The 14,639-nt window shown below is 46.2% G+C and overlaps 1 protein-coding gene across 2 annotated transcripts in view; it reads right to left on the bottom strand.

Annotated features, from left to right (window-relative positions):
- Window positions 1-14,639, bottom strand: part of zc3h3 (zinc finger CCCH-type containing 3) — a 419,425-nt gene that overhangs the window by 160,187 nt on the left and 244,599 nt on the right. The gene's annotated exons all lie outside the window — the stretch shown is intronic.

The raw sequence follows: 14,639 nt of genomic DNA, 5'->3' as shown, positions 1-14,639 counted from the left end.
TAAAATATAGAATGAGGAAAACTACATTGAGCCCATTCCTTTTAACCGATCCTGAACTGCAGGAACAGAAAAATGATGGAAACATGCAACTTTATCTGTTGACATCACAGATTCTCCCCTGGTGCCATCATGGTCATGTTCTGTTTGGCCCAGGGCATCATCCCCTTCTGTTCTTCAGCTTCATGGGACTGAGAGATAACATTCACAAACATAGCCTCCATGTGTATTTTAATGTTGTCCAATCACTCTGCTACCACCTCTCGCTAATGCCTTCGCATTGCCATCATTTTCTCTATGAATGTAGCACTAATGGTCTTTCTTCTCATATATTAGACTATTTCTCATTTGATTAGAGATGAATAATCACAGATAAAACTACCAAGGAAAGTAATGTAAATCTGCACGCTGCTCCTATTTGAAGTTGACAGTGAAAATGATTCATCGGTTTTGAATCTCGTAGTTCGGTTTATAGGGTAGCAGCAACTAGGTTAATTTTGATCATTGCAACTCAACAAATAAAAGTCAGTTATTTGCTGTCTTTGCTGCCTGTGCAATGGAGCCTGTTTTCCATATGCACATGCTTTCTTTTTTCAAAACCTACAACTTGGTTTTCTGACCTATTCGCTACACCACAGCTATTGCAAAAAAAAAAAACCGGAAATTCTTTATATAGTTGCTTTCACCACCACAGGACATCGTAAAGTACTCTACTACCAATAAAGTTCTTTTGATATATAATCATTGTTGTAATGCAGGAAATGTGACAGACAATTTGCGCAAAGCAAGGTCCCACAAACAGCAAAGTGATGACGACTGGGTAATCAGTTTTAGCGATGTTGTTGAGGGATAAATGTTAGCTTGGATACCAGGGATAACTCCGCTGCCCTTCTTCAAAGTAGTGTAAGGGGATCTTTTACATCCAGTTGAGGAGGCAGATAGGGCCGCAGTTTAATGGCTCATCCAAAAGATAGCACTGCACACAATACGGCTCCTCCTCAGTACTGCATGTAATTGCCAACCTAGATTCTGTGGTCAAGAATCTGAAATAGAGCCTGAACCTATTGTCAAAAAGTAAGAGTTTTACTACTAAGCTACACTTGACACCCATCATCCGAGTGTACTCTAACACATGATTTCCCATTCTCGCTTATGAGCTTGCTGGTCTATGAGATCTGTCCATATACTACCCCGCTCATTATTTACAGCCTGAACTGCGATGGTTGGCAGACTATTTAGCAAACAGACAATCACAGATATGTCTGAGCTTGAGGTCACCCAGAATTTACAGACCTGCACTTCTAAAAAGGGTAAGGAGGCAATGATTTGGGATTGCGGCAGGGAGGAAATTATAACCAAGCCCAACCTTTGTCAAATGGGACAAAAGAAGAAGAAGAAAACTTTATCACAGCTCCTTCTTCTGAATGCTCAGATGGGTATTCAGACTCTTTAACACTAGTGCTGAGGCATTTTCTTCGAGCAGAGTAAAGAGGAAGCTTTATTCTATATGTGTTTATGCTTCACCTGACCTTGGTACACCGGAACCTGATAATGGGTACCCAAAGTGGCAAGAGTTCGTGTATTGACTATTTGCATCTTAGGGCACATAATAATGATTAAATACAGTAAACAGACCGATCTTGGAGAGTCAGAGCCTGGCTAGATTAGAATGGGCAGCACGGTAGCATAGTGGTCAGCACAGTTGCTTCACAGCTCCAGGGTCCCAGCTCCGGTTCGGGTCACTGTCTGTGCGGAGTCTGCACGTTCTCCTGTGTGTGTGTGTGGATTTCCTCCGGGTGCTCCGGTTTCCTCCCACAGTCCAAAGATTTGCAGTTAGGTGGATGGGCCATTCTAAATTGCCCTTAGTGTCCAAAAATATTGGTGTTACTGGGTTACGGGGATAAGGTGGAGGTGTGGGGCTTAAGTAGGATGCTCTTTCTAAGGGCCGGTGCAGACTCGATGGGCTGAATGCTTCCTTCTGTACTGTAAATTCTGTAAATGAGAGGAGAGCTGTTCCACACAGCTCTTTGTAACAGCACAGCAATGTTAGTGGTAACTGGCTATTGAGATATTTCTTACAAATGTTTCTTTAAGCATTCCAAGCTCAGTGAAGGAGATTGATATTACAGGGAGAGAAACTATTCCAGATCTATTTGATTGTAGTATTTGGATATGAGGTGTAGTGTATGGATATGAGGTGTATTATATGGATACAGCTCTAATGACATCATGCAGCGAGATGGAGGGGTTCCAACCATGGCGTTTTAAAGTAGCAGGACTGAAGGATTGGTAGAGTATGATTCTGTTCCAACACTGCCCCGATTCTAATTTGTAAATAAATTGGATCTAAAATTCAAGTAATCTTGGGTGAATGGTCAATGGGCAGCACGGTGGCAGAGTGGTTACCATTGCAGCCTCACAACACCAAGACTCGGGTTCAATTCCAGCCTTGGGTGACTGTGTGGAGTTTGTACGTTCTTCCTGTGTCTGCGTGGGCTTCCTCCGGTCCAAATATGTGTGGGTTAGGACGGGTTACAGCGATGACGCAAGGTAGTGGGCCAGGGTGGGTGCTCTTTCGGAGGGTCGGTGCTGACTTCAATAGGCCGAATGGTCTTCTTCTGCACTGTATGATTGGGAATTAAAGTGCCCGTGTCCTATGATTATTTCTCATGTGTGTACGTACATTACTTTTCTCTCTCTAACAGCATTCATCCCAACTTGTATTTTACACAAATCAAAGGGCAGAAGGACTCCGCAAGCAATAGAAAATGACTTTAGTTACATGACAACCTGTCCACATTCAAACTGAAAAAGTACAATTTAATAGCAGAAGACCCATGCTTGGTTGACTGGAATTATCAATGACAAAGGTGTTGTCAACCTGGTTTCCCATCTGTTCGATTTTGAATAAGTGCTTATGTTAACTAATTTGGGCATGTTTGTCATATTCAGGCAGTAAGAAACTGTCACAAAAGGCAATGAAGGCACAATGCTCAAGATAAGGAAATTAAATGAAATATTTGGAGACGGGGTCAAAACGGGGAACCTGGCCTATATACCTGGAGCAAATACGGACATTTTAAATTCATTCAGAGGGATCCTCCTTTCAATTTACACAGGAGCTGAACACCTCAATCAGGTTAATTGACCATTTCAATGAAAGCAAACTACCCATTGTCTTTAAACATTCGATACACAAGCCTACTGATAGTAAGTCTTTTTTAGCAGTAATTCTAAGCTACACCACAAAATATACAATTTGCAAATTGAAAAGCAGACCATTCAACCCAACAAAAATGTGTTAATGTTTACCCTTTTTACAAGCAAACAGTTGCAATCACGAGCATCCAGCCTGTTCTCTTATCCTTTCACCAACCATCCCAATCTGAACTTGAATCTGCGTCAACTAATCTGAAGGGAAAACCACAGCTTCCCAACTGTGTGTAGATTATTTCCCCTACTCTCTAAATCTATTTCTATCTAACCTGTCCCACACTTTCATCATTTTAAACACTACTTCCATTTCAGCTCCTAATCTATATTGTTCTAACAATGTCCCAATATTTCTTTATATTAGGCATCCTACGTTAATATCCTTTCTATAATGTGCAGCCTAGTACTGTAGTAGTGAGGTCTTAAGGTCTTAAATAGTATCATTACCTCTTGACATTTTATTGTATGCCTTGAGATAAAACCTCAAATTCAATTAGTCTTTTTTTACTGCCTTATCAAATGGAAGTGATACACCTAATGTCCTGTGAACCATTGCCCCCAAATCTTTCTGCTCTTCCATAGCACTGACCTTCAATTCAAAGTAGGATTACTGTTTTTATCCCAACTCCAGTGCCTCACCAAACACATACTGACATCAAATTGCATCTTTAACTGTTTTAATCCATGTCCCCTTCTTATCAATAACTGTCTGCATTTGATCTTCTCAAATAAGTGATATATCCTATTTTCGTACATTGGTAAATTTGAACATTACCCCCTCTGGGTCTATATCTAAACTATTAAAATGTATAAAGAACAGAAGTGACCCAAGAACTGAACCCACTAACCCCTTCCAATTTATCTGAGAAAATGTATTTTCCTATTCTGATTTGTCTTCTCGAAGCAATGCTTAATCCAGCGTGCTATCCTCCCACTAATTTCATACTCATCTATAACGAGATAAAGACTATGTACCCTACATTTTCCTCCATCTAACGTGTGACCTCCTCAGCAAATTCGGAGGGTTGTCAAGGGGGTGAAGCCAGAGGTCATTGGTAGGTGCACATCTGTCTTCAACCAGGACAATGAGGAGGCAGATATGGAACTCTGGGAGAGAGACTGAGGTAATTGAACAAGTTGTCATAGGGAGAGACAGGTAGTGGAGGTGTTGGCAGGCTTAAAAGTTGAGAAATCTTCAGGTCTGGATGAATTGTGTCCCAGGTTGCTGTGAGAGGCGAGGGAGGAGATTGCAGCGGCCCTGATACAAATTTTTAATTCTTCTCTGGCCACTGGGGAGGTGCCAGAGGACTGGAGAACCGCGAATGTGGCCCCACTATTTAAGAAAGGCTGTAGGGATAAGCCAGGGAACCACAGGCCAGTGAGTCTCAAGTCTGTGGTAGGGAAACTAATGGAGAAACTTCTGAAGAAGAGATTCTAGCTCCACTTGGAGAGGCAAGGTTTAATCAGGCATAGTCAGCATGGCTTTATCAGAGGGAGGTCATAAATTTAATTGAGTTTTAAGCACATGTGTAGATGAGAGTTGTGCAGTTGATGTAGTTTTCATGAATTTCAGCAAAGTATTTGAGAAGGTCCCACATGGGAGACTTATAAAGAAGGCAAATGCACATGGGATACAGGGGAACGTGAGAAGGTGGATTCAAAGCTGGCTGAGCTGTACGAAACAGAGGGTGATGACAGACGGCTGCTTTTGTGACTGGAAGCCAGTGTCCAGTGGCATACCACAGAGATCTGTGCTGGGTTCCCTATTATTTGTCATTTATCTCAATGACTTAGATGACTATGTGAGGGTAGGATCAGTAAGTTTGCATATGACACAAAGATAGGCCGGGTGGTTAACAGTGAGGCAGAGAGTCTTTGGTTGCAGGAAGATATAGACGGGATGGCCAAATGGGCAGAAAAGTGGCGGAATGGAATTTAATCCTGAAAAGTGTGAGGAGTTACACTTTGGAAGGAGCATTTTGACAAGGAAATATTCAATGAGTGGCACCACGCTGGGAAGTCCTGAGGAACAAAGAGACCTTCGCATGTGTTTTAAATAGATCTCTGTAGGCAGAGGGGCAGTTGATAGGGTGGTGAAAACTCATATGGGACACTTGCCTTTATCAATCTTGGCATGGATTACAAAAGCAAGAAGTCATGCTGGAGATATATAGAACAGCAGGAGTACTGTGTGCAGTTCTGGTCATCACATTTTAGGAAGAATGTGATTGCATTGGTGCGGGTGCAGAGGCGTTTCACCAGGATATTGCCTGGGATGGAACATTTTAGTTATGAAGAGAGGTTGGATAGGCTTTGATTGTTTTCGCTGGAGCAGGCAAGACTGAGGGGCGGCCTGATCGAGGTGTACATAATTATGAGGGGCACTGACAGGGTGGAAAGGGAATAGCTGTTCCCCTTAGTTGAAAGGTCGGTTACGAGGGACACAAGTTCAGAGTGATGGGCGGGAGGTTCAGGGGGGATTTGAGGAAAAACGTTTTTAGTCCGAGGATGGTGACGGTCTGGAACACGTTGTCTGGGAGGATAGTAGAGATGGGTTTCATAGGATTTACAGTGCAGGAGGCAGCCATTCGGCCCATCGAGTCTGCACCGGCTATTGGAAAGAGCACCCTACCCAAGGTCAACACCTCCACCCTATCCCCATAACCCAGTAACCCCACCCAACACTAAGAGCAATTTTGGACACCAAGGGCAATTTATCATGGCCAATCCACCTAACCTGCACATCTTTGGACTGTGGGAGGAAACCGGAGCACCCGGAGGAAACCCATGCACACACGGGGAGGATGTGCAGGCTCCGCACAGACAGTGACCCAAGCCAGAATCAAACCTGGGACCCTGGAGCTGTGAAGCAATTGCGCTATCCACAATGCTACCGTGCTGCCGGGCTGCCTCATATCATTTAAAAAGTGCCTGGAAGAGTACTTAGCACGGCTTAACATTCAAAGATATGAGACAAGTGCTGGCAAATGGGATTCGGATTGGCAGATCGGGTGCCTTTCATGCAGTGGTGCAGACTTGATGGGCCGAAGGGCCTTTTCTGCACTGTATTTTTTTGTGATTCTGTGAAACCAGATTGTCACTTTTGAAATATTTTCTAGCTGCTAACTATTTTGTCCTATCACTATATGTGGCAAATTCATCCTTCAAAGCTCTGAAAGTTTTCCCTACCAAAAATGTTAAGATAACTGCCTGTAATTAGCCAGACTAGGGCCGAGATTGTTGCCGCAATGGAGAGCTGATTTGAACTTGGTGGATTTGTTTGGACAGACAAGGTAGACCTTTGGACACCTGTGGGAGATGCAAGGCGCCCTTTGGGCGAGGTCAGGCACCCTTTTGGATTGTTAAAAGTAAACATGATTGTGTGTAGAAAGTAGATAAACCCATTGGAACAGTCACAAAATATAACTTCTGGGCTTTAAATTTAATAATCAGTCTTCCAAGTTAAAAAAACAGTGCTTAATATTTCATTGTTTGTTGACATATATAGGTTTTGTGCCGTAATGGCAGATTTTACAAAGTAACATTATTACAGTGGGTGCTTGTTAAGTGCGCAGTTTGATTGACAACTCCAAGTGGTGACAGAATAGAAACGTTTGATTAAATCACAGATTAAAGAATTTCTCAGTATTGAATATTTCTATAAATCAATGTGTTCTTTGTTTAAAATAGCGATGTCATCAATTTAAATATTACTTTATGTCAGCATTGCCCCGGAGCTTGCCCATAGTTCATTGCTATGGAAGGGTAAGGGCAAGGTGTTGTGGGTGGGGCATGAGTTGTCACAGGAGATACAAAGGACCATGGGTATGGGGTGCTCTGGGTGTGTATGTATTGGCATTGGGTATGAGGAGCAATTGGGTTGGGTAGAGGGGAATGGATTGGCATGGGGGTACGAGGGGACATGGGGGTGAATAAAGGGGCATGGGTTGGCATAAGGAGTATAAGGGGTCGTGGGGAGTGGGTGGGCAGCATGAGATGGTATAGTTTGACATGGATAAGGTGAGGGGAGTGTGTGGGGGGTGAGGGGGTGATGGCTAAAGAGCTGTTTTGTATGGATCATATTTTAATTGAATTCAATAAACTGCTGGAGCACACTGACACTCAGCACATGTCCGCACCTGGCAGCCTCTGCACTCATTGCAGGTACGACAGGCCTGACTTATTATCCAGCCGACAGCACTAAAATATAATCCAGCCCACGAGAATTGGAACTGCGGGCTGCCATTTTTAAAGGTCACGGGCGGGATTCTCACAGCCCTGGGCGGGCCGGAGAATCCCCGCGAATGGGCCACGCCACCCCGACGCCGGTGATTCACCACAGAGCGGAGAATCGGTACCACTGGCGCTGGCGCGGCGCCGGTCATGGGCCGCTCTACGCGGCCGGCCCGCTGATTCTCCGGCCCGAATGGGCCCAGCGGGCGTAAGAAAAGAACCGAGTCCTGCCGGCGCGGTTCTAACCTGCTCTGGGCCGGCGGGACCTCGGCGTTGAAGCGTCGGTGGCAGCCTGTGGGGGGGGCCTCCTTCCCTACGCGCCGGCCCCTGTAGTCCTGCGCCATGTTGCATCGGGGCCGGCGCGTTGAAGGAGGCCTCTGTGGCTGGGGGCCTCCTTTCCTACGTGCCAGCCAGTGTAGTCTTGCACCATGCTGCGTCAGGGATGGCACGTTGAAGGAGGCCACTACGCATGCGCACGTTGGCGCTGGCGCCATTGCACATTGGCGCCAACACAACTGCGCATGCGCAGATCCCACGGCGCACAGTTCGCGCCGGGGTTGGCAGCTGGAGCAGCGCAAACCACTCCAGCACCGTGCTGGCACCCTGTAGGGGCCAGAATTAGTCCTGGGAGCGGCCCGGTCGCGGCGTGTACGGCGGCATGGACACTCTGCCGTGGGATTGGAGAATCCCGCCCCTGGGGCAGGATTCTCTCAGCCCAGGCCGGGCCGGAGAAAATCGCCGGGACGGGCAATCGCGCGACGCCGCCCTGACGATTCTCCGGAGAGCGGAGAATCGGCACCATTGGCGCCGGCGCGACGCCGGTAGGGGCCGCTATATGCGGCCCCCACCCTGGCGATTCTCCGCCCAGGATGGGCCGAGCGGCCATGCAAAAAATCCGTGTCCCACCGGCGGCGTTCAGATCTGGTCTTACCCGGCAGGACCTCTGAGCGCATGCACCCGGGGGCAGCCTGCTGGGGGGGCCTCTTTTGTTCCTGTAGCCCTACGCGATGTTGCCTCGGGGCCGGCACATAGAAAGGAGCCACTGCGCATGCGCGGATTGCGCCGGTCCCAATGCGCATGCACAGACCCGCGGCGCACACCTGATGCCGGGATCGGCAGCTGTAGGGGTCAGAATCGCTGCTCCTGAGGCCATGTTGACGCCGTCGTTCTCGAAGGCATCAACCCTTAGTCTCTGGATCAGGGAATCCCGCTCTACATTTTCCAGTCCCAGTTCTGTGTCACAAGTCCACACTCAAGATTGCCAAAATAGATTTCTTCCCGCTTGATTCTAGAATATATCGCGTAGGGCTCCTGCCAGTTAGTCTCCCTGTAGCCTTACTAACTTCCCCTTTGCTTTGAATCACTTCAACCATAACCTGTCATCTTTTTTTTTAGTAAAGACTGATTCAAATTAGTAATAAAGATGAAAAACATCTACAAATTGACAATCCTCTCCTCTGAGGTACCATTTCACATTTAAAATTTTTCTGTTGAATGACATAAAATACTTTATTATTCCTTTTGATGGCTGTTTGAATTTTTTTCCCTCTTAGTTTTCCTTATTTCTTCATAATCTCCTTTCCCGCCATTATTCTAATTACTAGTCCTCATAAGCCATCTTCTTCAAAGTTCATTTGTTTGCAAGCGTATTTATCCATAACACATAAAACAACAAATTGAATTTATATAGAGCCCTTAATAATGAAAATCATCCTGAGGCACTTCATAGAGGCATAAAGAAAGAAGAATGAAAACACATTTATTTATTCCTTGTATGTCCCACTGGAATTGTAAGGCCGGAGAAGGTTAAAGAGTTGAAGGGCAAAACTCTGAAGGGATTTAAACTTGAGGATGAGAATTATAAGTTGGGAGGTGTTGTGTGATCGAGATGCAATGTAGAGCGATGGATATTTGGAACTCAGTATGGGGTAGGACAGAGCAGCAGAGTCTGCATGAGCTGAACTGGCCAGAGTTCATTGGAAGGGGAGTCAAGCAGGTAAGACAGTGGAACGGCAATGACAGGGGATTTGGGGGGTTATTCGAGAAGCTAACAGAAATTCATCCCGAGGAGAAGGAAACATGCTAAGGGGAGGATGAGGCAACCATGGCTGACAAGGGAAGTCAGGGACAGCATAAATGCAAACAAAAAAGCATACACGGTGGCAAGGATTATTGGGAAGCCAGAGGATTGAGAAGTCTTTAAAAGCAAGCAGAGGGCAATTATAAAAGAATAAGAGGGAGAAGACAAAATAGGAGTGTGAGCTAGCTAGTAAAATAAAAGAAGATTATAAGAGTTTTTTTCCATATATAAAAGGTAAGAGAGAGGCAAGAATGGTCATTCGATCACTGGAAAATTAGGCTGGAGAAGTAGTAATGGTGAGCAAAGAAATGGCAAACGAACTGAATAAGTACTTTGCATCAGTCTTCATAGTGGAAGAGACCGGTGGCATACTAGAACTTTGAGAGAGTCAGTGGGGAGAAGTGAGTGCAGTGGCCATCACGAAGGAAGGTGCTACATCACCTGGGCCGGATAGACTACATCCCAGGGTTCTGAAAGAGATTGTGGAAGCATTGCTAGTGATCTTTCAGGAATCATGGTACGAAGTCTTACAACACCCGGTTAAAGTCCAACAGGTTTGTTTCGATGTCACTAGCTTTCGGAGCGCTGCTCCTTCCTCAGGTGAATGAAGAGGTCTGTTCCAGAAACACATATATAGACAAATTCAAAGATGCCAAACAATGCTAGGAATGCGAGCATTAGCAGGTGATTAAATCTTTACAGATCCAGAGATGGGGTAACCCCAGGTTAAAGAGGTGTGAATTGTCTCAAGCCAGGACAGTTGGTAGGATTTCGCAGGCCAGATGGTGGGGGATGAATGTAATGTGACATGAATCCCAGGTCCCGGTTGAGGCCGCACTCATGTGTGCGGAACTTGGCTATAAGTTTCTGCTCGGCGATTCTGCGTTGTCGCGGGTCCTGAAGGCCGCCTTGGAGAACGCTTACCCGGAGATCAGAGGCTGAATGCCCTTGACTGCTGAAGTGTTCCCCGACTGGAAGGGAACATTCCTGCCTGGTGATTGTTGCGCGATGTCCGTTCATTCGTTGTCGCAGCGTCTGCATGGTCTCGCCAATGTGCCACGCTTCGGGACATCCTTTCCTGCAGCGTATGAGGTAGACAACGTTGGCCGAGTCACACGAGTATGTACCGCGTACCTGGTGGGTGGTGTTCTCACGTGTAATAGTAGTATCCATGTCGATGATCTGGCACGTCTTGCAGAGATTACCATGACAGGGTTGTTTGGTGTCGTGGTCACTGTTCTGAAGACTGGGTAGTTTGCTGCAAACAATGGTTCGTTTGAGGTTGCGCGGTTGTTTGAAGGCAAGTAGTGGGGGTGTGGGGATGACCTTGGCAAGATGTTCATCGTCATCAATGACGTGTTGAAGGCTGTGAAGAAGATGACGTAGTTTCTCCGCTCCGGGGAAGTACTGGACGACGAAGGGTACACATCATTTCAGGAATCATGACCAGGGAGGGTCTCAGAGGACTGGAAAATGGCTAAGGTAACACCCCTGTTTAAGAACGGAGGCAGAAGATGGGAAATTGTAAGCTGATTAGCCTGACTTTGGTCGTTGGTAAGATTTTAGAATCCATTATTAAGGATGAGATTGCGGACAATTTAGAAGTGCATGATAAAATAGGGCTGAGACAGCACGATTTCGTCAAGGGGAATTGCCTGACAAATCCGTTAGAATTCTTTGAGGCAACGAGAAACGTAGACAAAGGAGAGCCAGTTGACATGATCTATTTGGATTTCCAGAAGGCCTTTGACAAGGTGCCGCACAGTACAGGAAGCTGCCAAATAGATATTGGGGGAAAGGTATCATGCCTCAACGACTACGTCCACTGGCCTTGACATGAAGTGCTTCGAGAGGTTGGTCATGAGGCACATCAACTCCATACTCATAGAATGCCTTGATCCACTGCAATCCGCATACTGTCACAACTGGTCCACGGCAGACACTATCTTCCTGACCCTACAGTCTTCTCTGGAGCATCTCGACAACAAGGACTCCTACATCAGATTCCTATTCATTGACTCCAGCTCCACCTTCAACACTTTAATCCCATTCAAGCTCATATCAAAACTCCAAATCCTAGGACTTGGCTCCTCCCTCTGCGAATGGATCCTCGACTTCCTACCCCAAAGACCACAATTAGTAAGGATAAACAACAACACCTCCTCCACGATAGTCCTCAATACCGGAGTCCCGCAAGGCTGCGTACTTAGCCCCTTACTATGTTTCCTATACACGCACCGTGTGGCAAAATGTGGCTCCAACTCCATCTACCAGGGTGCTCTTTCCATGAGCCGGTGCAGACTCGATGCTGATGACACGACTGCAGTGGTTCGGATCTCAAACAATGATGATTCAGAGTACAGGAGGTAGATAAAGAACCTAGTGGCCTGGTGTAATGACAACAATCTCTCCCTCAACATCAGCAAAACGAAGGAGCTGGTCATTGATTTCAGGAAGCGGCGTATCATAAGCACTCCTGTCTGCATAAACGGTGTCAAGGCGGATATGGTTGACAGCTTCAAATTCCTAGAGCAAAGAAAAGCACAGCACAGGAACAGGCCCTTCGGCCCTCCAAGCCCGTGCCAACCATGGTGCCCGACTAAACTACAATCTTCTACACTCCTGGGTCCGTATCCCTCTATTCCCATCCTATTCATGTATTTGTCAAGATGCCTCTTAAATGTCACAATCGTCCCTGCTTCCGCCACCTCCTCCGGCAGCGAGTTCCAGGCACCCACTACCCTCTGTGTAAAAAAACTTGCCTCGTACATCTACTCTAAACCTTGCCTCTCGAACCTTAAACCTATGCCCCCTAGTAATTGACCCCTCTACCCTGGGGAAAAGCCTCTGACTATCCACTCTGTCTATGCCCCTCATAATTTTGTAGACCTCTATCAGGTCGCCCCTCAACCTCCGTCGTTCCAGTGAGAACAAACCGAGTTTATTCAACCTAGGTATGGACACCACCAACAATTTGTCCTGGTCCACTCACGTCGACACTCTCACCAAGAAAGCACAACAGCACCATACTTCCTCAACATACTTTCACAGGAAACTAAGGAATAGCCACATTGACTCTTACCAATTTTTACAGATGCACCATTGAAAGCATCCCAGCTGGCTGCATCACAGCTTGGTATGATAACTGATCGGCCCAAGACCGTAAGAAATTACAGAGAGTCATGAACACAGCTCTGTCCATTACGTGAACCCTGCATCTACAGCTTGGTATGGCAAATGCTCGGCCCAAGACCATAAGAAACTACAGAGTTGTGTACACAGCCCAGTCCATCACGTGAACCCACCTCCCATCCATTGACTCTGTCTACACCTCCCGCTGCCTTGGGAAAACAGGCAGCATAATCAAAGACCCTTCACACCCAGATTATTCTCTCTTCCAACCTCTTCCATTTTGCAGGAAATACTAAAGTCTGAGAACAAACACACCAACAGATTCAAACCAACAACAACATCGGGCACCACGGTAGCACAGTTGCTTCATAGCTCCAGGATCCCAGGTTAGATTCCTGGCTTGGTCACTGTCTGTGCGGAGTCTGCACGTTCTCCCAGTGTCTATGTGGGTTTCGTCCGGGTGCTCCGGTTTCTTCCCACAGTCCAAAGGTATGCAGGTTAGGTGGATTTGCCATGAAAAATTGCCTTTAGTGTCCAAAAAGGTTAGGTGGTTGCGGGAATAGGGTGGAGGCGTGGGCTGCTCTTTCCAAGGGCCGGTGCAGACTCAATGGGCCGAATGGCCTCCTTCTGCACTGTAAATTCTATGATTCTATGAGGAGTGTTGAGGACTCTGGGTCTGTTCTTGGAGTTTAGAAGGACGAGGATCACATTGAAACTTACAAGACCATAGACCACAAGACATAGGAGCGGAATTAGGCCACTCAGCCCATCGAGTCTGCTCCGCCATTCAATCATGGCTGATATTTTCTCATCCCCATTCACCTGCCTTCTCCCCTTAACTCCGGATCCCCTTATTAATCAAGAACCTATCTATCTCTATCTTAAAGACACTCAGTGATTTGCCTCCACAGCCTTCTGCGGCAAAGAATTCCACAGATTCACCACCCTCTGAGAGGCCTAGATAGAGTGGATATGGAGAAGATGATTGCACGAGTAGGAGAGACTAGAACCTGAGGGCACATCCTCGGGCTGAAGGGACAATCCTTTAAAACGGAGCTTAGGCAGAATTTCATCAGCCAGACGGTGGAAAAAAGAGCTAATGTTTCGAGTCCAGATGACCCTTTGTCAAAGCCTCCATATGGATAAGACAAATCAAGCCTCAAAACTATTTGCCACTGTTGGCGATAAACCCATGCTCAGTATTGAAATGTTCCGCACACTGTGGAACTCATTGCTGCAGAAGGCTGTGGAGGCAAAGTCAGGTGAGTGTCTTTAACACAAAGATAGATAGGTTCTTGATTAATAAGGGGATCAGGGATTCCGGGGAGGAGGCTGAATGCGGATGAGAAATGTATCAGCCACGATCGAAAGGCAGAGCAGACTCGATGGACCAAATAGCCTAATTCTGCTTTTATATCTTATGGTCTTTGAACTATACAGGCCATGGGAGTGGGAAGCCAACCTGCATAGAGTGAAAGAGTCAAGTCTGATGGTGACAAAGGAATCAATCAGAGGTTTGCCACAGATGTGTTGATGCAGTGGAGGCAGGTGATGTTTTACAGATAGATGCAGCAGTCTTTGAAATGAATGTTTAGGAGCATAAGCACACCTAGTGGTCAAATATTATATGATTATTGTGCACCTCTGCAAACGATTTTTTTTAAATTCACAGGTGCTCTAAGTGCTGATCACTAATTTCTGCATCAACTCCACCTTAGTCAGATCATATTCTCCTCCTAAAATCTGTCCAATTCCAATCTGTTGTTCCAAGATTTTGTCCTGGATTTTTCCCTTTCTAGCTGCGTCTTAAATCTTGTTAAATTGTGGTCACTTCTCCTGAGGTGTTCATCGACATTTAGCTAATCTATCGGAGCTATACCATTATGTACAACTTACATGTGACCGACATGGTAGCACAGTGGTAAGCACTGTTGATTCATAGCGCCGGGATCCCGGGTTCGATTCCCAGCTTGGGTGACTGTGC

Source organism: Scyliorhinus torazame, chromosome 11 (genome assembly GCF_047496885.1).
Source record: "Scyliorhinus torazame isolate Kashiwa2021f chromosome 11, sScyTor2.1, whole genome shotgun sequence".
Taxonomy (NCBI): Eukaryota; Metazoa; Chordata; class Chondrichthyes; order Carcharhiniformes; family Scyliorhinidae; genus Scyliorhinus; species Scyliorhinus torazame.
Note: the sequence above shows the minus strand (reverse complement) of the source record. Positions and strands in the feature narration are given on the sequence as shown.